This window comes from Chiloscyllium punctatum, chromosome 4 (assembly GCF_047496795.1).
Source record: "Chiloscyllium punctatum isolate Juve2018m chromosome 4, sChiPun1.3, whole genome shotgun sequence".
Lineage (NCBI taxonomy): Eukaryota > Metazoa > Chordata > Chondrichthyes > Orectolobiformes > Hemiscylliidae > Chiloscyllium > Chiloscyllium punctatum.
This window is the reverse complement of record NC_092742.1, coordinates 8,142,029-8,169,366: the sequence shown is the minus strand read 5'-3', so window position 1 is coordinate 8,169,366 and position 27,338 is coordinate 8,142,029. Positions and strand designations below refer to the sequence as shown.

Sequence of the window (27,338 nt, the reverse complement as noted above, 5' to 3'; positions counted from 1 at the left end):
ACAAGTTGCTGTTGACATGTATTCAAATGATAACAATTCTGTGCAAAAGGAGAACCCTTCCTTCCCCTCTGCTCCCTTGATAATTATTTTCAATCTCTGAACTGAAGCAACCAACTCACTCACCAACAGAAACATTTCCTGTTTCAGTTTCCGCTATTAAAAACCTTCATCATTTCAAAACCATTTACTAAATCTCCCCTTCGCCTTCTCTGCTCGCCACTCTGATCTCACCAATTTCCTTCATCGCTGCCAAACCTCTTCAGCCCACTCTTCAACACATCGATTTTCTTGCAGATGTGTGGTTGCCAGAATTGAACAAAGATTTTGCAGCAGGGATTTTATTAATCTTCCATACCTTTTCTGTTTTTATGTTTGTACTTACAAAGTCAAACTTACCACCGGTTTTCCTGAAGCCTCTTGCCCCCCCCCCCCCCCCCCCCACTGATATAGACTTCACGAACAATCACCCCCAGATTTTGGAAGGTACTGAAGAGGGACCTTGGTATAAATGTCCAGAGATCCCTGAAGGTAGCAGGGCTGGTAGAAAACGAGATTTGCTTGTCTTAATTAGCCAAAACATGGGGTAAAATGGGGAGAGACTATGCAAGAACTGTATTAAACACAGCTTAGGCCACAATTGGAGTGGTTCTGGTCACAGCATTAGAGGTGGGATGTGATTACATAGGAGGGAGTGGGATTTACCAGAATGTTGCCTGGCTGGAGGGTCTGAGCTATGAGGAACGATTGGTTAGACTGGGATTGCCTACCTTGGAGCAGTGAAGGTTGAGAGGTGACCTGAGAGAGGTGTAGACTGTGAGGGGCACCTATCGGCTGAATAGGAAGACACTTTTCCCAGAAGTAGAAGACTCAGTAACCGGGGAGGGTGCTAGATTCGATGAAGTGATAGAGGGGCTCAGATGTGAGTTGTGGGGAAACGTTTTCACCCACAGGGAGATAGGGATCTGGAACTCATTGCCTGGTTGAGTCAGAAACTCTCATAACATTTCAGCAACATTTGCATATTCAGTTGCATTGTCGTAGCTTCCAGGTATTTGGGGGCAAGAGGTAGAAAATGGGATTAGTTCAGACAAATCTTTCATGGAGTCACATGAAAATGATGGGCCAAATGGCCTCCTTCTGTGTTGCAAACATCTATGAGGAACTGAATGTCACCACAGTCTCATTGCAGAGAGATGATTGGCGGTGGTTTAACCTGAGGGGGGGTTGTGCCTCAGGCGAGGGAAGATGTTGACAAGGAGACTTCTTCATGGCAACCTCAGCCAGTGTGGGGATTGAACCCATGGTGTTGGTGTCACTCTGTATCATAAACCAATTCCAACCAAGCCTTCTTGCAGCAGCTCAGAGAGAGAGAGAAGGAGAGGGAGGGGCTGTGATCAGGAACCGGCACAGCTCTGGAGAAGAGCAACTGAACTCGAAACATTAACTCCATTTCTCTCTCCCCACAGATGCTGCCAGACCTGCTGAGTTTCTCCAGCAATTTCTGTTTCTGTTTCAGATCTCCAGCATCACCATGTGCAGAGACCGCTTTGGGACTTGAGGTTACTGACTCGGTCCCATTACCACAAAGCTGGAGTCTGACCAAGTATATGACCATGCCCCCGCACTCATTGGAATGAAGAAGGATGGGAGGTGAGATGACTTGACAGAGGTGCACAAGATGTTGAGAGATATTGATAGAGTGGATAGTCAGAGGCTTTTTCCCAGGGCGGAAATGGCTATTACGAGGGGGCATAATTTTAAGGTGATTGAAGGAAGGTTTGGGGGGGGATGTCAGATCTTAGAGTAGGATAAAATATTGGTACAACATCGAGGCCCGAAGGGACTGTACCATGCTGTACTGTTCTATGTTCTATGATCTCGGTTCTATCACCCACAGTTCTTTGCTTTAGATTGAAAGTAGTTACCTGATCAGGACCATATGTGACTCCAGTCTCCATGCCCACCGTTGTGAGTTCCTCACCGCCCTCCGATGAGGTCCATGTTCCTGCCCAGTCACAGCTGACAGGGTGATTGCAGAGCTGATCTGAGGTTCCGTGTGTGGGAGGTGTCAGGATTTGCCTGATGTTTTGAATGTGTCTCAGACCTGCCTTCACACAGGGAACACGAGACAGGCATCAGCAGGAGAGGCGCATCAGCTGATTCCTGTTTAGAAACCACAGACAGATGCTCACTCACAGATCTTGGTGCCGCCTGTCAACAGCTCTGGCGTGTGACTGAGTGGCCACTGTTCACGTGGCATTGAGTGGTGGTGCGGCTGTGAATTTCTCCGTCAGTGATGAGTGCGGGGGTGTGGTCATATACTTCGTCAGACTCCAGCTTCGTAGTAGTGTCACTGAGTCAGTAACCCCAAGTCCCAAAGCAGTCTCTGCACATGGTTTAAATCCCATCATAGCAGAGGTGACATTATGCAGGTTTATAAAATCATGAGGGGCATGGATAGGGGGAATAGCCGAGGTCTTTTCCCCAGGGTAGGGAAGTCCAAAGCTAGAGGGAACAGGTTTAACGTGAGAGGGGGGGAAGATTTCAAAGGGATCTAAGAGGTAATGTTTGCATACAGAAAGAGGTACGTGTATGGAATGAGCTGCCAGAGGAAGTGGTGGAGGCTGGTACAATTACAACATTTAAATGGCATCTGGATGGGTACATGGATTGGAAGGGTTTAGAGGGATATGGGCCAAGTGCTGGCAAATGGAACTAGATCTATCTTGGATATCAGTCAGCGTGGACAAGTTGGACTGAAGGGTCTGTTTCTGTACTATATATCTCTATTACTCCATTAGAGTTTAGTAGAAGAACCTGGAACTAAAACCTGGTGTAACAATGACCTTGTAACCACTGTCAATTGTCAGTTTTGTCAAAAATGACCTGCCTGGTTCCCCTATTATCCTTCCAGGAAGAAAACAGCCTTCACTTGGAGCTGTGTAGCTGTTCTGTGTATCCCTCGGCCCTGCAGCCTTCCCGGCCTTGACTCCCAATTTCGGAAGTTGTTGCTGCGCACAGATCTCGGACTCTGCACAGGAAGGAAAGAAATTAGACAGAACACAGGAAGGAAATCAACCTTCCTCACTCAGTCTGGGTGATGCGTGACTCCAGACCCACAGCAATGTGGTTGTCTATTACATCCAATCAAGAGCTGCAGGATCTGAAACAGAAACAGGAATTGCTGGAGAAATTCAGCAGGTCTCGGCAGGATCTGTGGGGAGAGAAGCAGAGTTAACATTTCGAGTTCAATGACCCTTCTTCAAAACTTCTCTCTCCAGAGATTACAAGAGAGTGGGACTGACTGGAATGGTCAACAGAGTGCTGGCATGGACTCAGTGGGCTGAATGGCCTCCTTCTGTAATCAGTCTGTACAGAGATGTATTTACATACCTCTGGAGCAGGTGGGACTTGAACACTGTTCTTCTGGCTTTTATGAAATTGATTTGGATGAGAATATAGGTGGCATGGTTAGTAGGTTAGTGGATAACATCAAAATTAGTGGCATAGTAGACAGTGAAGAAGGTTCTGAAGGTCACAACAGGATCTTGATTGACTGGGCCTGTGGGCCCAGGAGTAGCAGATAGAGTTTAATTCCAATAAATGCAAGGTGTTGCAATTTGGTAAAACCAGGGCAGGACTTATACAGTTCATGGTAGGACCCTGGGGAGTGTTGCCAAACAGAGTGACCTACAGGTACAGGTACATAGCCCCTTGAAAATGGAGTCACAGGTAGACAGGATAGTGAAGAAGGCATTTGAAATGCTTGCCTTCAACAGTCAGAGCATCGAGTATAGGAGTTGGGAGGTCATGTTGCGGCTGTACAGACATTGTAGGCAACTTTTGGAATATTGTGTGCAATTCTGGTCTCCCTACTATAGGAAGATGTTGTGAAACTGGAAAGATTTCTGATTTGCAGATGCCGGTGTTGGACTGGGGTGTACAAAAGTTAAAAATCACACAACACTAGGTTATAGTCCAACAGGTTTAATTGGAAGCACACTAGCTTTTGGAGCATTCTGAAAGCTAGTGTGCTTCCAATTAAACCTGTTGGACTATAACCTAGTGTTGTGTGATTTTTAACTTTGGAAAGAGTTCAGAAGAGATTTACAAGGATGTTACCGAGACTAGAAGGTTTGAGTTATAAAGAGGCTGAATAAGCTGGGACTTTTTTTCCCTGGACCATCAGAGGCTGAGGGGTGACCTTATAGAGGTTTATAAAATCATGAGGGGCATAGACAAGGTGAATAACCTCGGTAAAAAACAATGACTGCAGATGCTGGAAACCAGATTCTGGATTAGTGGTGCTGGAAGAGCACAGCAATTCAGGCAGCATCCAAATAGCTTCGAAATCGACGTTTCGGGCAAAAGCCCTTCATCAGGAATCTGTTTCCCTAGGGTAAGGGGGTCCAAAGCTAGACAGGGTGAGAGGGGAAAGATTTAAAATGCACCTGAGGGGCAACTTTTTCACACAGAGGGTGGTAGGTGTATGGAATGAGCTGCTAGAGAAAGTGGTGGCGGCTGGTATAATTACAGCATTTAAAAGACATTTGGATAGGTACATGGATATGAAAGGTTTGGAGGGATATGGGCCAAATGTAGGCAAATGGAACTGGTTCAGTTTAGAAACCTGGTCGGCATGGGTGAGTTGGGCTGAAGGGCCTGTTTCTGTGCTGTACGACTCTATGTCTCGATGGCTTAGAGGCAGTGACACCACCAGTAACTCACAGGACCAGCTATGATCCCACTAAATGGTCAAGAAGCCAATCAGGCTACTCCTGTTCCAATTTCTAATGGTTATATAGCCCTCCGATCCTAGTGTCCCTGAGATTCCCCGGCAGTCTCCCATTCAGTGCTCACCAGGCCTGAGTCTGCTTAGCTTCCAAGGTCAGATGGGATCGAGGGTTTTAAGCTCGAGCAATGAGAGTGAGTGAGCGCACCTGCAAGTATGGGCTCTTTTAGCTACCTCAGAGCAAGGAAATGTGGAAGTGAGAGTGAGGGGGAAATGTACTTGTTTTAGAGTCAGGACTCTGCCCAAGCCACAGGAAGTGCTAAAGGACCTCATGGTCAAACATGGGAAATCTGCACACCTCGAGTTCCCTCAACAATACCCTGATAACGGCCTGTTAACGCTGACTAACACCAAGCATCTGTGGAGAGAGAAAGAGTTAGCACCAAGTCCTTTTGGACTGGTCTTTAGAATCTCTCAATCCTGAATGCCAGTTTTGTTGAACCGGAAACATTAACTCTGTTTCTCTCTCTGTACAGGTGCTACCTGACCTGCTGAGTTTCTCTGGCAATTCCTACTTCTGTTTCAGATTTCCAGTGTCTGTGGTTCTTAGTTTTGTGTCTGTTTCACTTGTTCTCCAATGTGTGGAAGCTTTTGATGATTTAGACTCCCTGATCAGACAATTCTGAACTTAAGGAGAGATCCCTAACTGTGCTCACAGAGCCTGCCCTCATAGATAAGCCCTCAGCTCTGAGCACATTCAAAGGAGTCCATCCTGCACCCACTATGAAGTTAAACCCTCCTCCCTAAGTTGTAGTGTCCCGTACTGAACACAGTGTCTAAACTGAACAAGACCGGAACAGTTTCCTCCTGTTGCTGTTCCCATCCCCTGAGATAAAGCCCAGCATCCCATTATCTTACAGGGCTAAAAAGAATATTCATGCAGGCGATGTGGGTGTCACGGGTTGGTCCAATATTTATTACCCAACTCCTTGAACTGAGTGGCTTGCTTGGTCACTTCAGAGGGTAGTTAAGAGTCAACCACATTGCTGTGGATCTGGAGTCACATGTAGGCCAGACCAGGAGAAGGAAGGAAGATTTCCTTCCCTAAATCACATTGGTGGACCAGACAGATTTTTATAATGATTGATAGTGGCTACACAGTTGACATTCTGCCAGCATTTAATTTCATTTTCTTTCACATTTTGTTTAACTGTTGAAATGTTTTAATGATAACTGTACAGGTCATCTCAATCACTCTGCTCCTCCACATTTCCTTAACCCCCCCGCCCTCAAAATAATCTTCCCCAAGAAATTCCCATTTCCTCCAAGCAGCTTCCAAACCCATGACCACTTCCATCCAGAAGGACAAGAGCAGATAACATCACCCCCTGCAAGTTCCCGTCCTTCAGTGTCGCTGGGTCAAAATCCTGGAATTCCCTCCCTAAGGGCATTGTGGGTCAACCCACAGCACATGGACTGCAGCGGGTCAAGAAGGTAGCTCACCCCCACCTTCTCAAGGGGCAACTAGGGACGGGCAATAAATACTGGGCCCAACCATTGACACCCACATCCTATGAAAAGATAAACTTAAAAAATAAATTGCAGATTGGACTTTAGATGTTAATTCTCTGTCCCTGCAAATGCTGTCAGGCAGGCAGGACGAGTTTTTTTGGTGAACAGCAACTGTTCTTATTGAAGGAAACAGACCTCTCTCTCTCTCTCCCTCTCTCTCTCTCTCTATCTCTCGGATCCAGTGTTGATTGCAGCTGCTGTGGTTTTAACCATCGCCTGCAGCGAATCTGGAGTTTTTCTATTTCTACAACCTGTTCCACAACTCCCTTCGTTTGGATTTTCATGCTCATCAAACTCAGAAATTTTGGCCCCATGTGATCTCCGGAGAGAGAAAGTTTGAATTTCTGTAGCACCGGTCCTGACACCCCGAAAGAGCTTCACATTCGGTGAAGCGGGTTTTAGAATCACAGGATCCCTACAGTGTGGAAACTGGCCCTTCGGCCCAACAAGTCCACACCGACCGTCCAAAGAGTTTTCTGAAGGGATAGTCACTGTGGCAGCTGATTTCGTACACAGCAAGATCCCACAAGCGGCAATGCGGCATCAGCCAGACAGACAAATTGTGTTTGTTGAAATTGTATTCAGGTCCCCATTCTAGAACCTTCTCTGTAAGGCAGTTCCTTGGCAGTGCAGCACTCCCTCAGTGCTGCACAAGATTCTGCCTTGATTTGTCCTCCTCAGCTTGCTGAAGTGTGTCCTGAGCACGTGAACGTTAGCCTCAGAGATCAGAGCGTTACCCACTGAGTGAGGAACAAGACCCTGCTTCACCTACCCTGCCCTCGAAAGCAAAGTTACTGTGTCAGCTGGAAATCTGAAAGAGAGTGGGTGCTAGAGAAATTCAGCAGGAAATTGCAGCAGAGATTGGGTTCTCCGTACTGATAGTGAGCAGGACACTGGCACGGTGACTCAGTGGTTAGCACTGCTGCCTCACAGCACCAGGGACCTGGGTTTGATCCCCGCCTCGGTCGACTGTCTGTATGGAGTTTGCACGCTCTCCCCGTGTCTATGAGGATTCCCTCCAGGTGCTGCGGTTTCTCCCACAGTCCAAAGATATGTAGGTCAGGTGAATTGGCCATGCTAAATTGCCCATAGTGTTAGGTACATTAGTCAGAGATAAATGTAAAGTAGGGGAATGGATTTGGGTAGGTTACTCTTTGGAGGGTCAGTGTGGACTTGTTGGGCTGAGTGGCCTGTTTCCACACTGTAGGGAATCTAATCTAAAAAGGCAAGGTGCTGAGCAGGGGAGGAGATGGGGAGAGGCAGTCAGAAAGGCAGAGAACATGGGGTCAGTTTCTGAAATTGTGGAATTCAACGGTCGAGACCAGGGGGCTGTAGAGTGCTCAGTGGAAGATAAAATGTTGTTTCTTGAGGTGTGGTTCATTGGAACGTTGCAGCAGAGTCCTGGACAGACTTGGGGAGGGGGGGAGGTGACCGCTTTGCAGAACATCCACACTCTGCCCCCCCCCCCCCAAAACTGACCCTGAGCTTCCAGATGCCAGCCCCTTCCATACACCACCCCGTTCCCCTGGCTAACATCTCTGCCTCAGGCTCACTGCCGCAGAGATTCTTCCCCTTGTCCTCCAATTGCTTCCCCCCCCCTCAACATTCCCCATTGGTCACCTGACACATCCATCTCCAAGGTGATCCACCTTCCCAGCCAATCAGACTCTGGTTTATCCTGTCAAAAGGCCTGTGATCCCTATCCCATATTTTCATTTAACAAGCAAACAGAGTGGTCCAAACTGCCTAAATTGAAACCTTTTTATTTAAAAGTCCCCTGTGAATTATGTCATAACGGAGATAGTGCTTTCATTCCTCAGATTTCTGGAGAATTGGAAAACTGTCCATTCATTAGATTGACTTTGGATCCAGGACACAGATTTGGAAATCATACTGGTGCTGCTTGTGGGAAGAAGAATTGAAAAAACTCTGAATCCAGTCAGAAATCCTGACAGGGATAAGGCCAGGGACATCCTACTGGGACAAGGGTGATCGAAGACTCGGATAGGGATAGCTACAATGTGCTCCTTCAGCCTTAGGTCTCATTAGTCACAACCTGTGTTATATCAACAAGCTTCCTGTCAGGAAATCCTCTCACTAACAACCTCTGACCACACAGGAGGCTGCTTGTCAAATATTTCCGCTGAAAATGTGTTGCTGGAAAAGTGCAGCAGGTCAGGCAGCATCCAAGGAGCAGGAGAATCAACGTTTCGGGCATCAGCCCTTCTTCAGGCTCATGCCCGAAAAGTCGATTCTCCTGCTCCTTGGATGCTGCCTGACCTGCTGCGCTTTTCCAGCAACACATTTTCAGCTCTGATCTCCAGCATCTGCAGTCCTCACTTTCTCCTGTCAATTATTTCCGACAGCCTCACCTTTAGGGAGACAGCATGTCTGACAGAGAGCTGGGGACAAGTCAGTTCCTGACTTCACCCTCTCCTTCACCCACTCCCTCACCATCTCCGTCATCATCTCCCTCACCCACTCCCTCACCATCTCCGCCATCATCTCCCTCACCCACTCCTTCATCATCCTCTCCTTCACGCACTCCTTCATCATCTCTCTCACCATTTTCTTTGCCCACTCCCTCACCCACTTCCTCATCATCTCCCTCACCCACTCCCTCACCGTCTCCCTCGCCATTTCCCTCACCACTTCCCTCACCCTATCGCTCACCACCTCCGTCACCGTCTCCCTCAACCACTCTCTCACCATCTACCTCAGTTGAGCAGCAGGCAGACCAAGCTCAGGGCCAACTTCCTGCCATCAACACAATGATGTCTGCAATCCCTGGGTGAGAATGTCGGTGTAATATCCATTCCAGGTGCAAGGATAGAATCCCTTAAGCCCAGTGGTCATACTGGAGCTTGCTCTGTGTGGACCTAAACCCTAACAAGCAGCAGGGCCCAATCAAAACCTGATACAAATCCTCAAGTTCCATCACAGCTCCACCCCCTCCCCAATTCAATAATCCCCTCGGGTCCCACCAGGCTCCAAGATCTCTTTGTTCCTCCAGTTCTAAACTCAAGATCATTCCAAATGCTAACACTCATGGTAGCCACACGTCCAGCTGTCTGAGCCCAACATTCTGGAAATCCACCCCTCTAAACTCCTCTTCCTCTTCCCTGCTTTGCAATGTCCCTCAAAACTTTGTGGTTAGGAGTTGTTAGTGAGAGGATTTCCTGACAGGAAGCTTGTTGATATAACACAGGTTGTGACTAATGAGACCTAAGGCTGAAGGAGCACGTCGTAGCTATTCTTTTTCAGATCTCCGATCACCCTTACCCCAATCAGGATCTCTGATCACCCTTATCCCAGTCAGGATCTCCGATCACCCTTACCCCAATCAGGATCTCTGATCACTCTTATCCCAGTCAATTAATGCCTCTGTTTTCTCTCTCTCTCTCTCTCTCTCTCTCTTTCTCTCTGTCACTATCTCTCTCTCCCCACTGTCACTGCTATTTGCTGAGCTTCTCCAGCACGTGTTTCTATTTCAGATTTCCAGCATTGGCAGTATTTTGTTTTTGGGAGGTTGATAATCCCCTCTGTGAGTCTCCCTAGGATGTTTCACTGTTTTACAGACCCTGCATTGGTGCAAGTTGCTCCTGTCAGGCTGTGGTGAAACTTGAAAGGGTTCAGAAAAGATTTACAAGGATGTTGCCAGGGTTGGAGGATCTGAGGCTGAATAGACTAGGGCTGTTTTCCCTGGAGTGTCGGCGGCTGAGAGGGGTGGTGACCTTATAGAGGTTGAGAAAATCATGAGGGGCATGAATAGGGTAAATAGCCAAGGTCTTTTTCCCAGGGTAGGGGAGTCCAAAACTAGAGGGCATAGGGTTAAGGTGAGAAGGGAAAGAGTTAAAAGGGACCTGAGGGGCAACTTTTTCTCTCTGTGTTTCTCTCTATATCTCTCTGTCATTCTCTCTCTCTCTCTCTCTGTGTATCACTGTCTCTGTATCTCGGTATGTGTGTGCGTGTCTGTCTCTGTCTCTGTGTCTCTCTATCGATCTCCCTCTCTCTCTGTGCATCTCTCTGTCTGTGTTTGTGTCTCTCTCTGTCTCCGTGTCTCTCTCTCTCTTTATCTCTATATGTCTCTTTTTGTATCTGTGTGTGTGTGTCTTTCTCTCTCTGTTTCTGTATGTGTGTCTGTCTCTGTCTCCTTGTCTCTCTCTGTCTCTATATGTCTATTTCTCTATCTGTGTGTGTTTGTGTGTGTGTGTCTGTCTGTCTCTGTCTCTCTCTCTGTCTCTGTATGTCTATCTGTGTGTGTGTGAATGTATGTGTGCGTGTGTGTGTCTCTGTCTCTCTGTGTGTCTCTCTCTCTCTGTCTCCATATGTCTATCTGTGTGTGTATGTGTATGTGTGTGTGTCTCTGTGTCTCTCTCTGTACCTTTAAGTCAATGCTCTGGTGAAAATTCAACCAGAAAAAATAAAAATTTGCTGAGAATTCAAGGATCCCTTTAAACTTTGCTACTGCCAAGTCATTGAAACAACAATAGTCAGCACTCCAGGACTGACTCTAAATGTCGGACATGTTCCCTTCCCTTCTTTTGAAGCTTATTACCTGTGTTTATGTCTATGCATTTTGTGTCATATTTTTATTACTTTTATATAGTTATAAGGGATAATATTCCTCATTCTTTCACTCAAGAAAACCTTGTAATTTGCTTTCATTCAATAAATCAAACGTAAGGTGCACGTGTGGTTGCAATGTTTTAAAAATGACTTAGTTGTGAGAGGTGCAGTTTTGCTCACCACACGACAGGTAAGGTGTGATTGTACAAGAGAGGGAGCAGCGGAGATTCACCAGGAGTTTGTCCTGGCATGGAGTGATTCAGCCATGGATAGAGACTGAATAGGGTGCAGCTCTTTTCATACATTCATAGAGACTTACAGCACGGAAACAGACCCTTCAGTCCAACCCATCCATGCTGACCAGATATCCCAACCCAATCTAATCCCACCTGCCAGCACCCGGCCCATACCCCTCCAAACCCTTCCTATTCATATACCCATCCAGATGCCTTTTAAATGTTGCAATTGTATCAGCCTCCACCACATCCTCTGGCAGCTCATTCCATACACGCACCACCCTCTGTGTGAAAAAGTTGCCCCTTAGGTCTCTTTTATATCTTTCCCCTCTCACCCTAAACCTATGCCCTCTGGTTCTGGACTCCCCGACCCAGAGAAAAGACTTTGTCTATTTATCCTGTCCATGTCTCTTATGAGTTTACAAATCATCAGGAAAGTGATGGAAGGGACCATCAACAGTGCTATCAAACAGCACCTGCTCAGCAATATCCTGTTCAATTTGGGTTCTGCCAGGGTCACTCAGCTCCTGACCTCATTCCAGCCTTGGTTCAAACATGGACAAAAGAGCTGGATTCCAGAGGGGAGGGGAGAGGGACAGCCCTTGATATCAAGGCCACATTCAACCGAGTGTGGCATCGAGGAGCCCCGGCAAAACTGGAATCAATGAGAGTTGGGGCAAACTCTCTGATACATAAGAATATGCTCCAGTGAATCACAGTGCAAATTGGACAAACAATGTCTCATCTTCAGACTGTACAACCTTCTGGACTTAATACTGAGTTCAGCACCTTCAGATTGGGAACCCACTCCTATGACTTCCATTTCTTTTAGCTTTACTTGTTACATTCTCTGTAACCATGTCCTCTGTCCCCCCCCCCCCCCACCCCCCCAACTCCAGTGGGACAATCTTTACATTACAGTCTCGAAGGTAGACACACCAATGTTCTGCTGTTCTCACATTCCAATCACTTAATCTGCACAGTCAGCAGCCGTTCTCCCCCAGCACTCCACCCCCACCATTATTGCATAAATGCAGCCCCCTCCCCACTTCACGTCCTCTCTGAGGAAGAGCCATCATGCTCTCTTTCCATGGTACTGCCTAACCTGCTGTGATCTCCAGCATTTTTGGTTTTCAGTTACAGATCCCAACATCCGCAATAGTTGCCTCTGACAGGAAGGTGGTTGTAATTGTGTTGAATATTCAGTCATATCTTGCTCTCCTCTTCACTTCCATCACCCATTTCCCTACCTGGATCCTGAATTAGAGACAAAATAAACCGCAGATGCTGGAATCCAAGGTAGACAGGCAGGAGCCTGGGGGAGCACAGCAAGGCAGGCAGCATCAGGAGGGACAGGCAGGAGCCTGGGGGAGCACAGCAAGGCAGGCAGCATCAGGAGGGACAGGCAGGAGGCTGGGGGAACACTGCAAGGCAGGCAGCATCAGAGGGATAGGCAGGAGGCTGGGGGAACACAGCAAGGCAGGCAGCATCAGGAGGGATAGGCAGGAGGCTGGGGGAACACAGCAAGGCAGGCAGCATCAGGAGGGACAGGCAGGAGGCTGGAGGAACACAGCAAGGCAGGCAGCATCAGGAGGGACAGGCAGAAGGCTGGGGGAACACAGCAAGGCAGGCAGCATCAGGAGGGTCAGGCAGGAGACTGGGGGAACACAGCAAGGCAGGCAGCATCAGGAGGGACAGGCAGGAGGCTGGAGGAATACAGCAAGGCAGGCAGTGTCAGGAGGGACAGGCAGGAGGCTGGGGGAACACAGCAAGGCAGACAGCGTCAGGAGGGACAGGCAGGAGGCTGGGGGAACACAGCAAGGCAGGCAGCGTCAGGAAGGACAGGCAGGAGGCTGGGGGAACACAGCAAGGCAGGCAGCATCAGGAGGGACAGGCAGGAGGCTGGGAGAACACAGCAAGGCAGGCAGCATCAGGAGGGACAGGCAGGAGGCTGGGAGAACACAGCAAGGCAGGCAGCGTCAGGAAGGACAGGCAGGAGGCTGGGGGAACACAGCAAGGCAGACAGCGTCAGGAGGGACAGGCAGGAGGCTGGGGGAACACAGCAAGGCAGGCAGCATCAGGAGGGACAGGCAGGAGGCTGGGGGAACACAGCAAGGCAGGCAGCATCGGGAGGGACAGGCAGGAGGCTGGGGGAACACAGCAAGGCAGACAGCGTCAGGAGGGACAGGCAGGAGGCTGGGAGAACACAGCAAGGCAGGCAGCATCAGGAGGGACAGGCAGGAGGCTGGGGGAACACAGCAAGGCAGGCAGCATCAGGAGGGACAGGCAGGAGGCTGGGAGAACACAGCAAGGCAGGCAGCCATCAGGAGGGATAGGCAGGAGGCTGCTGGAACACAGCAAGGCAGGCAGCGTCAGGAGGGACAGGCAGGAGGCAGGAAGCTGGAGGAACACAGCAAGCCAGGCAGCATCAGGAGGGACAGAATGGTTCTCCACATTGTGTCCTGAATTATACATATTTCACTTAGGTTTCCTTGAGCAGGAGAGAGTGAGAAGGTGATAGAGGAGGAGATCAATGAGTAAGATAGTTTGTGAGAATGGGAGATAGGGAGAACGAGAGCAAGTATAAAAGAGAGGGCGACAGCTTCAATGATAAAGGAAGACTGAGAGTGAGAAGGAGTAACTGAGTGAGTCAGTGACAGAGAATGCTACAGAGTGAATGGAAACAGGCCCTTCGGCCAAACCAGTCCACACCGACCCTCTGAAGGGTAACCCACCCAGGCCCATTCCCCTCTAACTAATCCACCTAACACTACGGGCAATTTAGCACGGCCAATTCACCTAACCTGCACATCTTTGGACTGTGGGAGGAAACCGGAGCACCCGGTGGAAACCCACGCAGACACAGGGAGAATGTGCAAACTCCACACAGTCACCCGAGGCTGGAATTGAACCTGGGACCCTGGCACTGTGAGGCAGCAGTGCTAACCACTGAGCCACCGTGCTGCCCCTACTGAAGGGACAATTCTTAAATTTACTTCTGTAATGTTTAGCTACGACCCATCAGAGGCACTTCCCTGTTCCATGTTCAGACCTTTGTGTTTTGGACAATCACATGCAGGAGAATCTTTGTCTGGAGAGTTTGAGCCCTGTGTTTCTGAACTTTCACGACAGCTGGCATCAATGCTACACATCAGGGGGAGCTGAGAGGTTGCTGGGTTACACGCTGTACTCCTTGGCTACATGTCAGGATAGTGAGGGAATGGGCAGCTGGCAGGTTTCCAAGACAGAGCGAGCATGTAGTCAGGAATCCCCTGAGTGTGTCTCACTCTCCAATCAGTCATCACTTCAGCTTTTGTGAGCTGTTTCCAGTGGGGTTACTGAGTCACCTTCTGTCTTTTTCAAGACCATATGTTTGATGGTAGGAGGAAGTGAGGTCGTCCAGAGGCATTCTTTCCTTTGTGATGTTGTTGGGGTGCCATTGTTGGACTGGGCTGGATAAAGTGAGAAAGTCCATGGCACCAGTTTATTTCAAATCACAAGTTTACAGAGCACAATGGCCTAACAAAGGGACTACGTTAGAACATAGAACATAGAACATAGAACAATACAGTGCAGTACAGGCCCTTTGGCCCTCGATGTTGCGCCGATCCAAGTCCACCTAACCTACACTAACCCACTATCCTCCATATGCCTATCCAATGCCCGTTTAAATGCCCATAAAGAGGGAGAGTCCACCACTGCTACTGGCAGGGCATTCCAAGAACTCACGACTCGCTGAGTAAAGAACCTACCCCTAACATCTGTCCTATACCTACCACCCCTTAATTTAAAGCTATGCCCCCTCGTAATAGCTGACTCCATACGTGGAAAAAGGTTCTCACGGTCAACCCTATCTAAACCCCTAATCATCTTGTACACCTCTATCAAGTCACCCCTCAACCTTCTTTTCTCCAATGAGAACAGCCCCAAGTGCCTCAGCCTTTCCTCATACGATCTCCCTACCATACCAAGCAACATCCTGGTAAACCTCCTCTGCACCCGTTCCAGTGCCTCCACATCCTTCCTATAGTATGGCGACCAAAACTGCACACAATATTCCAGATGCGGCTGCACCAGAGTCTTATACAACTGCAACATGACCTCAAGACTCCGGAACTCAATTCCTCTACCAATAGGAATTGGTTCCAAAAGCTTGTGATTTTAAATAAACCTGTTGGACCTAAACGTGGGGTTAATTACATTTTTCTTTATGAGCTGAAGGACAGAATGTAAGAACAGGGAGGTTTTGATGGAACTGTATTGAGACCATAAACCATTGTGGTGGGTCTGGCCTGGCTGTGGAACAGTCTGAGTGGACTTTGTCTTAAATTCACTTCTTTAAAATTTCTTTTTGTTTATTATATTATATTATTCTGAACTTTTTTCCCTCAGAATTGTCCTCAAGGATCTGTACCTAGGTACCTTGGGAATGAACATGGCACCTTAAGTGGCAACTTGTAAACTGTTCCCTGTACTCATGTAAGCACATGGGACCATAAAGCTAATTGACAGGAGCAAAATGAGGCCATTCAGCCCATCATTCAATGAGATCATGGCTAATCTAATAACCCTCAACTCCACTTTCCTGCCTTTTCACCATAACCATTAATCTCCTCACTGATTAAAAATCTGTCTCTGTTCGCCTTGACTCCCCTAGCCCATCAAGTCTGCACCAATCTTCCAAACAACATCCCACCCAGACCCAGCCCCCTACCCTATTCCTGTAACCCTCCATCTTCCATGTCGAATCCATCAAGCCTGGGCATCCCTGGATACTATGGGCAATTTAGCGTGGCCAATCTACCCTAACCTGCAGACACGGGGAGACTGTGCAAATTCCATACAGACAGTCGCCCAAGGATGGAATCGAACCTGGGTCCCTGGCACTATGAGGCAGCAGTGTTAACCACTGAGCCACTGTGTCTATATACCTCAGCAAAATCTTTGTGACTTTTTCAGCACTTGCCTTCCGACTTATTTTTCTGTCACCAACAGATTTACCTAGTCTTAACTAGTCTAAAGGCAGGTATATTGCTGCACACAGTTCTGGTCACACATCACAGGAAGGATGTTATTGCACGAGAGAGACTATAGAGCAGATTTACCAGAATGTTGCCGGGAATAGAGATAAACTGGATTTGCTTTCTTTGTAACACAGAGAGATATAATGGAGGTGTGAGGAAATTGGGTGAATAGTAGGATGCATTTCCCTTGGCAAGGGAACAAAACTTGGAGACATCGGAATTAATGGGAGGATTTGAGGAAAGTGGAGGAGAATTGGGAGCTGAAAGTCATTGGCTGATAGGTTGGTAGGAGATAGAAATCCTCATCGCGTTTCAAATAATATTGATTATATCGTGAAGATCTGTAACCTACACACCATGTGGACCAAATAAATGGACCCTGTTTACAAAATCATGAAGGGTATAGACAGGGTGGACAGAGATAAGCTTTTTCCCAGGGTGAGGGATTCAATAACGAGAGGTCGGGTGTTCAAGGTGAGGGGCGAAAAGTTTAAGGGGGATACACGCGGTAAGTACTTCACACAGAGGGCGGTGGGCGTTTGGAACGCGTTGCCAGCAGAGGTGGTAGAGGCAGGCCCGGTAGATTCATTTAAGATGTGTCTGGACAGATGTATGAGAAGGTGGGGAGCAGAGGGATACAGATGCTTAGGAATTGGGCAACAGGTTTAGACAGTAGATTTGGATCGGCTCGGGATTGGAGGGCCGAAGGGTCTGTTCCTGGGCTGTACATTTTTTTTGTTCTTCTGAAAGCGGGGTTAGGCTGGATAGGTTTTACTCAGATAGGACACCTGAGTGGTCATCTTCTCTGAATCTTGACCATGAAAGACTGAGCGAGAGAGAGAAAGTGAGAGAGAGAGAGAGAGAGAGGTAAGACATGTAAAAGGGAAAATGATATAAAACGTAATCAGAGTTGATGAAAGAGGGGGTGAACGTGTGTGTATGTAAGAGAGAGGGCACAAGGGAGGATGTAAACATGAGAACCTGAGAGAAAAGGCTTTGAGAGAAAGTCTGTGAGAGTGACATAGATGTGAGACAAAGTAAACGAGAATGAAGGAGTGATGATTCTGATCTGGCAGATGGTTCCGCCTGCATTGTATTGAGGTGCAAGATTAAAAAGATAGTAAGATAGTGGAGATAAAGGTGAGAAACTGTTGAGAGCTTCTGAGGTGCCTACTGCCTATCACATACCACAGTAAATTTCTCAATGAAGTTCACGCCTTCTCTTGTACCTCCAGTAATGAAAACCTTTTGTGATTTTTAGTGTTAATCCCAATCCCCCCAAAGTCCCAGCCAGCTACCCTGCCCTTCCCCTGCTCCAACAACTGAAGGCCACCGTGGGAGAGCCATCCAACTGAGCAGCAGACTTTCGGGATTAGCCTCCCCAGTTGTTCCTGTTTCGATGACCCACTGAGTCATTCAAGCACATCCTTGTTAGCTCCAACATTCCCAAATCTTCAGGCAATTACTAACTGGAGGGTCACATCTGTGAAGGGAAGGAAGGGGACTGTGTGTGTGAGGGGTGTCAGACATGTAGAGGGAGGAATGAGGGCTTAATGGTGGTCAGACGTGTACGGGGGTGGGGGGTTGTGGGGGTGTCAGACACATAGAGGGAGAGGGTGGGGGGTGTGGGGGTGTCAGACATGTACAGGGAAGGGGTGGGGGTGGGTGGGGGTTGCAGACAGGTAGAGGGAGGGGGTGGGGGTGTGTGGGGGTGTCAGAGATGTAGAGGAAGGGGGTGGGGGTGTGTGGGGGTGTCAGAGATGGAGAGGGAGGGGTTGGGGGGGTGTGGGGGTCTCAAACATGGAGAGGGAGGGGGTGGGATGTGTGAAGGTGTCAGACATGTAGAGGGAGGGGTTGGGGGTGTGGGGGTGTCAGACATGGAGAGGGAGGATGTGGGGGGGTTGTGTGTGGGTGCTGGTAGAGGATTTCCATTCTCCAATCTCACCCTATTTCAGTCTGGAGCACTTTGGAGGTCACTACCTCTGGCCCAGTCAATCAGCCTCCAGCCCTCCGACTCCTCCACTTCTCATGTGACTGCCCCCAATCCCCCACTTCAGCTCCAACCACCAACACCGTCTTACATGTCCCACGTGTGTGTTCTGCAGCCCTGTGACCTGTGACCTCTCCAGTATCCCTGCCCAAAGGCCAGAGAAGGTCGCCTGAATGGTGACTGACCGTGGAGGGTCTGTGCCTCTGTCCCTTCCTGCTCTCCCTCCATACTGAGAGCGTCCAGCAGGAATCACAGAATTGTTCCAGAGTATTGTTTCTGCATCAGCTATATCCCCTCGTGACAACCCCCTGCCTTTTCCCCATATCCCTGTACACCATTTCGATCTAAATAACCATCCCTCTTGAATGCCTCAGTTGAAATAGCCTCCATCACATTTCCAGATCGCACATTCCTGACCCTAACCACTCGCTGAGTGAAACATTATTTCCTCATGTCATCCTTGTTTCCTTTACATATCACTTTACGTCCATGCCGTCTCGATCTTTCTTTTATGAGTGTGAACAGCGTCTCCCTCTCTGTTCTGTGCAGACCCCTCACGGTTTTGAAAATCTTGATCAAAGCTGCTTGTAGCTTGCCTTCTCTCCCAGGAAAACAATCCCAGCTTCCCCAGTCTATCCTCATCGCTGATGTTTCTCACTCCTGGAGTCATTCTTATCAATCGCTTCTGCGCCCTCTCCAAGTCACTCACATCTCTCATGTAATGTGGACACAGTACTCCAGCTGGGGCCGAACAAATGTCTTGTACAAGTGCAACATCACCTCCCTGCTCTTGTACCCTCTGACCTTGGTAATGAAGCCAAGGTCGTTGTGTTCTATCTAACGGCTGTCTCCACCTGTCCTCTCAGTGACAGGGATCTGTGCACATACAGGCCAAGGTCGGAATGGGATCCTGGGGGATGAAACCTTTCTCATCTGGCAGATGAACTCATTCTGAGACCTCTTTCCACATGCCTCCCCACCAAGTGACGGATGGGAGTTATACCTGCAGCCGTTCCCTCAGGATTACTCATCAATGCTGAAGACCCCAGGCCAATAGAGTCAAAGAGTCATAGAGATGTACAGCATGGAAACAGACCCTTAGGTCCAATTCGTCCATGCCGACCAGATATCCCGACCCAATCTAGTCCCACCTGCCAGCACCCGGCCCATATCCCTCCAAACCCTTCCTATTCATATACCCATCCAAATGCCTCTTAAATGTTGCAATTGTACCAGCCTCCACCACTTCCTCTGGAAGCTCATTCCATACACATACCACCCTCTGTGTGAAAAAGTTGCCCCTTAGGTCCCTTTTATATCTTTTCCCTCTCACCCTAAACCTATGCCCTCTAGTTCTGGACTCCCCGACCCCAGGGAAAAGATCTTATCTATTTATCCTATCTATGCCCCTCATAATTTTGTAAACCTCTATAAGGTCACCCCTCAGCCTCCGATGCTCCAGGGAAAACAGCCCCAGCCTGTTCAGCCTCTCCCTCTAGCACAGATCCTCCAACCTGGGCAACATCCTTGTAAATCTTTTCTGAACCCATTCAAGTTTCACAACATCTTTCCAGTAGGAAGGAGACCAGAATTGCACGCAATATTCCAACAGTGGCTTAACCAATGTCCTGTACAGCCGCAACATGACCTCCCAACTCCTGTACTCAATACTCTGACCAATAAAGGAAAGCATACCAAACACCTTCTTCACTATCCTATCTACCTGCGACTCCACTTTCAAGGAGCTATGAACTTGCACTCCAAGGTCTCTTTGTTCAGCAACACTCCCTAGGACATTACCATTAAGTGTATAAATCCTGCTAAGATTTGCTTTCCTAAAATGCAGCACCTCGCATTTATCTGAATTAAACTCCATCTGCCACTTCTCAGCCCATTGGCCCATCTGGTCCAGATCCTGTTGTAATCTGAGGTAACTCTCTTCGCTGTCCACTACACCTCCAATTTTGGTGTCACCTGCAAACTTACTAACTGTACCTCTTATGCTCGCATCCAAATCATTTATGTAAATGACAAAAAGTAGAGTGCCCAGCACCGATCCTTGTGGCACTCCACTGGTCACAGGTCTCCAGTCTGAAAAACTACCCTCCACCACCACCCTCTGTCTTCTACCTTTGAGCCAGTTCTGTGTCCAAATGGCTAGTTCTCCCTGTATTCCATGAGATCTAACCTTGCTAATCAGTCTCCCGTGGGGAACCTTGTTGAACACCTTACTGAAGTCCATATAGATCACATCTACTGCTCTGCCCTCATCAATCCTCTTTGTTACTTCTTCAAAAAACTCAATAAGTTTGTGAGACATGATTTCCCACGCACAAAGCCATGTTAACTATCCCGAATCAGTCCTTGCCTTTCCAAATACATGTACATCCTGTCCCTCAGGATTCCCTCCAACAACTTGCCCACCACTGAGGTCAGGCTCACTGGTCTATCGTTCCCTGGCTTGACCTTACCACCCTTCTTAAACAGTGGCACCACGTTTTCCAACCTCCAGTCTTCCGGCACCTCACCTGTGACTATCAATGATACAAATATCTTAGCAAGAGGCCCAGCAATCACTTCTCTAGCTTCCCGCAGAGTTCTCGGGTACACCTGATCAGGCCCTGGGGATTTATCCACCTTTAACCGTTTCAAGACATCCAGCACTTCCTCCTCTGTAATCTGGACATTTTGCAAGATGTCACCATCTATTTCCGCAATTTCTTTAGTCATCCCGCGTTCCCTATACCTACCAGCCTTTCCTTTCACCCTGACAGGAATATACTTTCTCTGGATTCTTGTTATCTCATTTCTGAAGGCTTCCCATTTTCCAGCCGTCGCTTTACCTGTGAATATCTGCCCCCAATCAGCTTTCGAAAGTTCTTGCCTAATACCATCAAAATTGGCCTTTCTCTAATTTAGAACTTCAACTTTTAGATCTGGTCTATCCTTTTCCATCATTATTTTAAAATGAATAGAATTATGGTCGCTGGCCCCAAAGTGCTCCCCCACTGACATCTCAATCACCTGCCCTGCCTTATTTCCCAAGAGTAGGTCAAGTTTTGCACCTTCTCTAGTAGGTACATCCACACACTGAATCAGAAAATTGTCTTGTACACACTCAAGAAATTCCTCTAACACTAAACCTTTAACACTATGGCAGCCCCAGTTGATGTTTGGAAAGTTAAAATCCCCTTCCATAGCCACCCTATTATTCTTACAGATAGCTGAGATCTCCTTACAAGTTTGTTTCTCAATTTCCCTCTGACTATTGGGGGGGGGTCTATAATACGATCCCAATAAGGTGATCACCCCTTTCTTATTTCTCAGTTCCACCCAAATAACTTCCCTGGATGTATTTCTGGGAATATCCTCCCTCAGCACAGCTGTAATGCTATCCCTTATCAAAAATGCCACTCCCCCTCCTCTCTTGCCTCCCTTTCTGTCCTTCCTGTAGCATTTGTATCCTGGAACATTTAAGCTGCCAGTCCTGCCCATCCCTGAGCCATGTTTCCATAATTACTACAATATCCCAGTCCCATGTTCCTAACCATGCCCTGAGTCCATCTGCCTTCCCTGTTAGGCCCCTTGCATTGAAATAAATGCAGTTTAATTGATTAGTCCTACCTTGTCCCTGCCTGCCCTGACTGTTTGACTCACTTCTGTTCTCAACTGTACCCATCTCAGATCGATCTCTTTCCTCACTATCTCTCTGGGTCCGACCCCCCCCCCCCACCCCCGCCCCCCCCACCCACCACCACCACCTTAATAGCTTAAATACTCCCAAACAGTTCTAGCAAATTTCCCTGCCAGTATATTAGTCCCCTTCCAATTTAGGTGCAATCCATCCTTCTTGTACAGGTCACTTCTACCCCAAAAGAGATTCCAATGATCCAAAAATGTGAATCCTTCTCCCATACACCAGCTCCTCAGCCATGCATTCATCTGCTCTATCCTCCTATTCCTGCCCTCACTAGCTCGTAGCACTGGGAGTAATCCAGATATTACTACCCTTGAGGACCTCCTTTTTAAATTTCTGCCTAACTCTCTGTAATCTCCCTTCAGAATCTCAACCTTTTCCCTTCCAATGTCGTTGGTTCCGATGTGGACAATGACCTCCTGCTGACCCCTCTCCCCCGTGAGAACATTCTGCACCCTCTATGAGACATCCTTGATCCTGACACCAGGGAAACAACACACTATTCTGCTTTTTCTCTGCTGGCCACAGAAACTTCTGTCTGCACCTCTGACTACAGAATCCCCTAACACAATTGATATCTTGGAAGCCAACATACCCCTCGTTGCATTAGAGCCAGTCTCAATACCAGAAACTTGGCTGTTTGTGCTACATTCCCCAGAGAATCCATCATCCCCTACATTTTCCAAAACAGCATACCTGTTTGAAATGGGTATATCCACAAAAGACTCCTCCCCTAGGTGCCTACCTCTCTTACCCTTCCTGGAGTTAACCCATCTATGTGAGTGTATCTGAGAATTCCCCCTTCCTATAACTGCCATCCATCACATACTGTTGCTGTTGCAAATTCCTCATCACTTCTGTCTGTCTCTCCAACTGATCCACTCGATCTGATAAGATTCGCATCCAACAGCATTTATGGCAGATATAATCCGCAGTAACCCTTAAACTCTCTTTAAACTCCCACTTCTGACAGGAAGTACATATCACTGCAAAGGCCATTCTTGCTCCTTCACAATCTACAGATCCAGAAAATAATACCGTCTTATTCCTCTGCAAACACTGCCCTAAGTTAAGTTAATAGCTATGGCTTATATTTTAAGTTTAATCAAGAGACTTATCTCCAAAAACATATAATCAAGAAAGAATCCACTGTACTCACTAATACAGCCTTTCTCTTGGACAGACTTAAAACAACAATTAACTTATCTGATTCTGTGCTGTGAACTTCGCCCAACAGTTCCTCCAAGATTAGTTGTGAATTTCATTATTTGTTAATTTTCCCAGATGCACTCCGATGTCCAGAGATACACGAATTCAAACAGCAAAGGCGGTAACTGTGCAGGTTCTCTCTCTCTCTCTCCTGCACTGACCTCGCCATGTGCTTCCTTTGTCTGCCCGTCTCCCTTTTAAAACTGCTGTTGTTTTGCTTTTTTTTTCCAAAGTTCCAAAACAATGCAACAGCATATAAAACAGTAATTGCTGCTCCTGGAATTCGAGGAAATCACCTCCAACACCTAAATTACTTCAAAAAAAAAGGAGCAGCTCTTACAGCCAGAAAATTTTCCCGTCCTCCATCTTGGATTACCCAGAACCCAGAATACTGGAGAGTGTCGTGTTGGAAAAGTACAGCAGGTCAGGCAGCATCCGAGGAGCAGAAGAATCGACCTTTCAGGCAAAAGCCATTCATCAGGAAGGATGACACTGGGAGAATTGGCAACTCCTAATATCCACATGGGAGTTGGCAGGGCTTATTGTGTTTCTAATGGAGACCTGGGCTTGGAGTGAGGTGGGTGGGTCTGACAACGGGGGTTAATTCCCAGAAACACTGCACCCAGCTGTTATTTACTGTTTTACTTTTTTTACTGCTCTCAAAGGTCACAGCGTCCGACCCCAGGGCACAAACAGGCAGCTTTGTGGGAGGTTCATCATCTGACAGCTTTCCCCAGGCACCAGTACCAACTGGCTGATCAACGATGAGGGGGAGGGGGATTCCCATTGTGTCTGTGTCCCTTCCTGCTCTCCCTGTGTCGGGTATTGTTCCTGTGCATCGTGGTCTACAGCAGCTCTGCTCACTAACGCCAATCTCCTGCCTTTTCCCCATATCCTCCTGTGCATCATTTCAATCCATATTAACATCCAATAATCTCAATTAAACCTGACTTGGCTATCTGCTTTCATGTGAAGCCCAGTGGTTTATTGTTGTAGCAATCATCAACAAAAGAGAACAAAGTTGTTCAGTATAAATAACAAAGCCGAGTTGCCCAATCACAGCTGCATTATCATCGCCACAGAATCCCTGCCAATATGTTAATTTTGTTCCTAACTTTACACAGATTCTGCAACACTTTCTGATGCTCTGCTGGATCGCCGGGGGCTTTGCGTTCCTGGTAATATTGCGTCGAAGTTTGCTGAAGATGCAAACTCAGGTAGAATAGCAACCTCTGGGGAAGAGAACCTAAAGGGTTGAAAAGCTGCAAAGTTACATTGAGCCCACTGAGTAAGCAACAAGATAGCAACTGGAACACAGTGTGGGGAAGTGTGAGGTTATCATGAAAATAGAAAAGCAGAACACTACCAAAGAGGTGTGAAGCCTGCAACTGTTTGCGTTCACAGAGAAACGGCGTACGTGTGAAGATGGTCAACACAAAGGTTCAGCAGCCAGTTTGAAAGGCAAATAAATTCAACAAAGCCAAAGATCGGCTGATGCTGGCAATCAGAAACAAAATCAAAAATCACCAGAAAAGCTCAGCAGGTCTGGCAGCATCTGGGAAGAGAAAGCAGATTAATGTTTCGGGTTCGGTGACCCTTCCTCAGAACTGATGGTAGCGAGGAAAATGTTTAGAAGTCACATGAGTTCACCTAACGAAGGAGCAGTGCTCCGAAAGCTTGTGATTTCAAATAAATCTGTTGGAGTGTAACCTGGTGTCATGGGACCTTACACCTTGTCCACCCCAGTCTAACATTGTCGGAAAATGCTGAAGATGGGTGGGGGGGGGGGGGGGGGGGGTTGGTAGGTGAAGAGGGAAGGAGAAGGAGTAAACAGTAGATGGAGATAGAGACAGAACAATAGTTGGTCAAATAAAGGAATGGGTAAAGGTGTAGGGGAATGAATAGCTGCTAATGAGGACTATTAGCTGACAATGGGTTGGTTTATGGTAGCAGCCCATGTGATGACATGGCCTAGCGTTTGAAGACTGGGGTGAAGACCTGAGAGAGGGTGCTCACACCATAAAATCATTGAGTCCAGAAGGCTGCAATGAGGTACTGTTCTTCCAACTTACACTGAGCTTCACTGGGGCACTGCAGCAAGTCAGAGACAGAGACATTGGTCAGGGAACAGGGTGGGGTGCTGAAGTGACAGATCACAGGAAGTTCAGGTTCATTTCTGCAGGCTGAATGTAGATGTTCCACAAAGATGTCACCTAATCTGCCCTTCATCTCCCCAATGTAGAGGAGACCACATTGTGAGCAGTGAGTACACTAGACTAGACTGAGTGAAGTGAAGCAAAATCATTGGTTCAGTTGGAAGGTGCATCTGAGCCCTTGGAGATTGAGAGGGAGTTACAAGGGAAAGTGCTAGGAGGCTGTGGGGGGAGCATTGGGAGTAAAGGAAGAGTGGACCAGGTTCCTCAGAGGAGATGGTCCCTGTATAAGGGAGGGGAGGGAGATATGTGTCTGGTGATGGCATCTAGCTATAGATAGCAGAAATGGTGGCTGATGATCCTCTGGATGTGGATGTCGATGGGATGGTAGGTAAGGACAAGGGGAACCTTACTGCTGCTGTGGTTTATGATTTAAAAGGCTCACAATGTCATTGAGTCATTGAGATGTACAGCACGGAAACAGACCCTGTGGTCCAACTCACCCATGCTGACCAGGTATCCTAAATAAGTCGAGTCCCACCTGCCAGCATTTGGCCATTATCCCTCCAAACCCTTCCTATTCATATACCCACCCAGATGCCTTTTAAATGTTGTAATTGTACCAGCCCCCACCACATCATCTGGCAGCTCATTCTATACACACACCACCCTCTGCGTGAAAAAGTAGTCTCTTAGATCTCTTTAAATCTTTCCTCTCTCATATTAAATCTGTGCCCTCTAGTTTTTGACTCCTCTACCCTGGGGAAAAGACCTTGTGTATTTACCCTATCCATGCCCCTCATGATTTTATAAATCTCTATAAGGTCACCCCTCAGCCTCCGATGCTCCAGGGAAAACAGCCCCAGCCTATGCAGCCTCTCCCTATAACTTAAAACTTCAACCTTGGCAACATCCTTGTAAATCTTTTCGAAACCTTTGAAGTTTTGCAACATGATTTCTATAGCAGGGAGACCAGAATTGAGTGCTATATTCAAATGTGGCCTAACCAATGTCCTGTACACCAACAATATGACCTCCCAACTCCTGTACTCAATACTCTGACCAATAAAGGAAAGCATACCAAATGCCTTCTTCACTTTCCTATCCACCTGCGACTCTACTTTCAATGAACTATCAACCTGCTCTTTGCTCAGCAACACTCCCCTGGACCACACCGTTAAATGTACAAATCCTGCTCTGATTTGCCTTTCCAAAATGCAATACCTCACATTTATCTAGATAAAACACCATCTGCCACTCCTCAGCCCATTGGCCCATCTGATCAAGATCCTGTTGTAATCTGAGGTAACCTTCTCTGTGATCCACTACAGCTCCAATTTTGGTGTCATCTGCAAACTGCAATGTCATGCAGGCATTTGAAAAGTTTAACCTAAGGTAGGATTCAGGAAATCTCTAAAAGCCTAAGTATAGAGGGAATGATCACCTCCATCCTTTTGGGGAAGGAGAGTTTATTTAATGGCTCGGAGCTGAGTGAAGAGGACACAGGTCATTCTGCCACAACGTGACAGTTGTGTTCCCCTGCATTCTCACACTTTAGAAAATCACAAATAGACAATGGCTATACCCATTCAGTAGAAAGTTTGAGTTAGGCAAACACCAAGATGAGGGGGGATCTGACTGAAACATACAGAATACTGAATGGCCGGGACAGAGTGGTCATTGGGAAGATGTTTCCATTGGTGGGAGAGACTAGGACCCTAGAGCCTCAGGGTATAGGGAGGACCTTTCAGAACGGAGATAAGGAGAAACTTCTTCAGCCAGAGTTCATTGCCATAGAAGGCTGTGGAGGCCAAGTCATTGAGTGTATTTAAAACAGAGATAGACTGGTTCTTGATTGCCAAGGGGATCAAAGGTCACGAAAAGGGGGGAAATAGAATTTTAAAACCTAGCAGCCATGATTGAATGGCACAGCAGACTCAATGGGTCGAATGGCCTAACTTCTGCTTCTTCGTCTTATGGTCTTAACATCCACAATTCCTCAATCGCGTTGTAGCCAATTGGCGCTGGGGAAAGGCACATTATAGCAGAACAGCCTGTAGTGGAGATGCAGCCAGTATGTTCGAAGCATTCAGCTGATAACTCCAGGCAAAGGCAGGACATGGGGTTCCATTCAAGAACTGAAACAGGAATCTGGT

At 47.6% G+C, this 27,338-nt stretch overlaps 1 protein-coding gene across 2 annotated transcripts in view; it reads right to left on the bottom strand.

The window, feature by feature from the left end:
• The window catches only part of LOC140476059 (probable G-protein coupled receptor 132), a 102,707-nt gene that overhangs the window by 60,053 nt on the left and 15,316 nt on the right, over nt 1-27,338 (bottom strand). The window contains exon 1 of one of the 2 annotated variants that reach the window (XM_072568033.1): nt 1,926-2,032. The exons of the other annotated variant lie outside the window; for it this stretch is intronic. The gene's annotated coding sequence lies outside the window, so the exon portion shown is untranslated. Of the gene's footprint in view, nt 1-1,925; nt 2,033-27,338 lie in introns of those variants that run through there. 2 annotated transcript variants of the gene reach the window in all.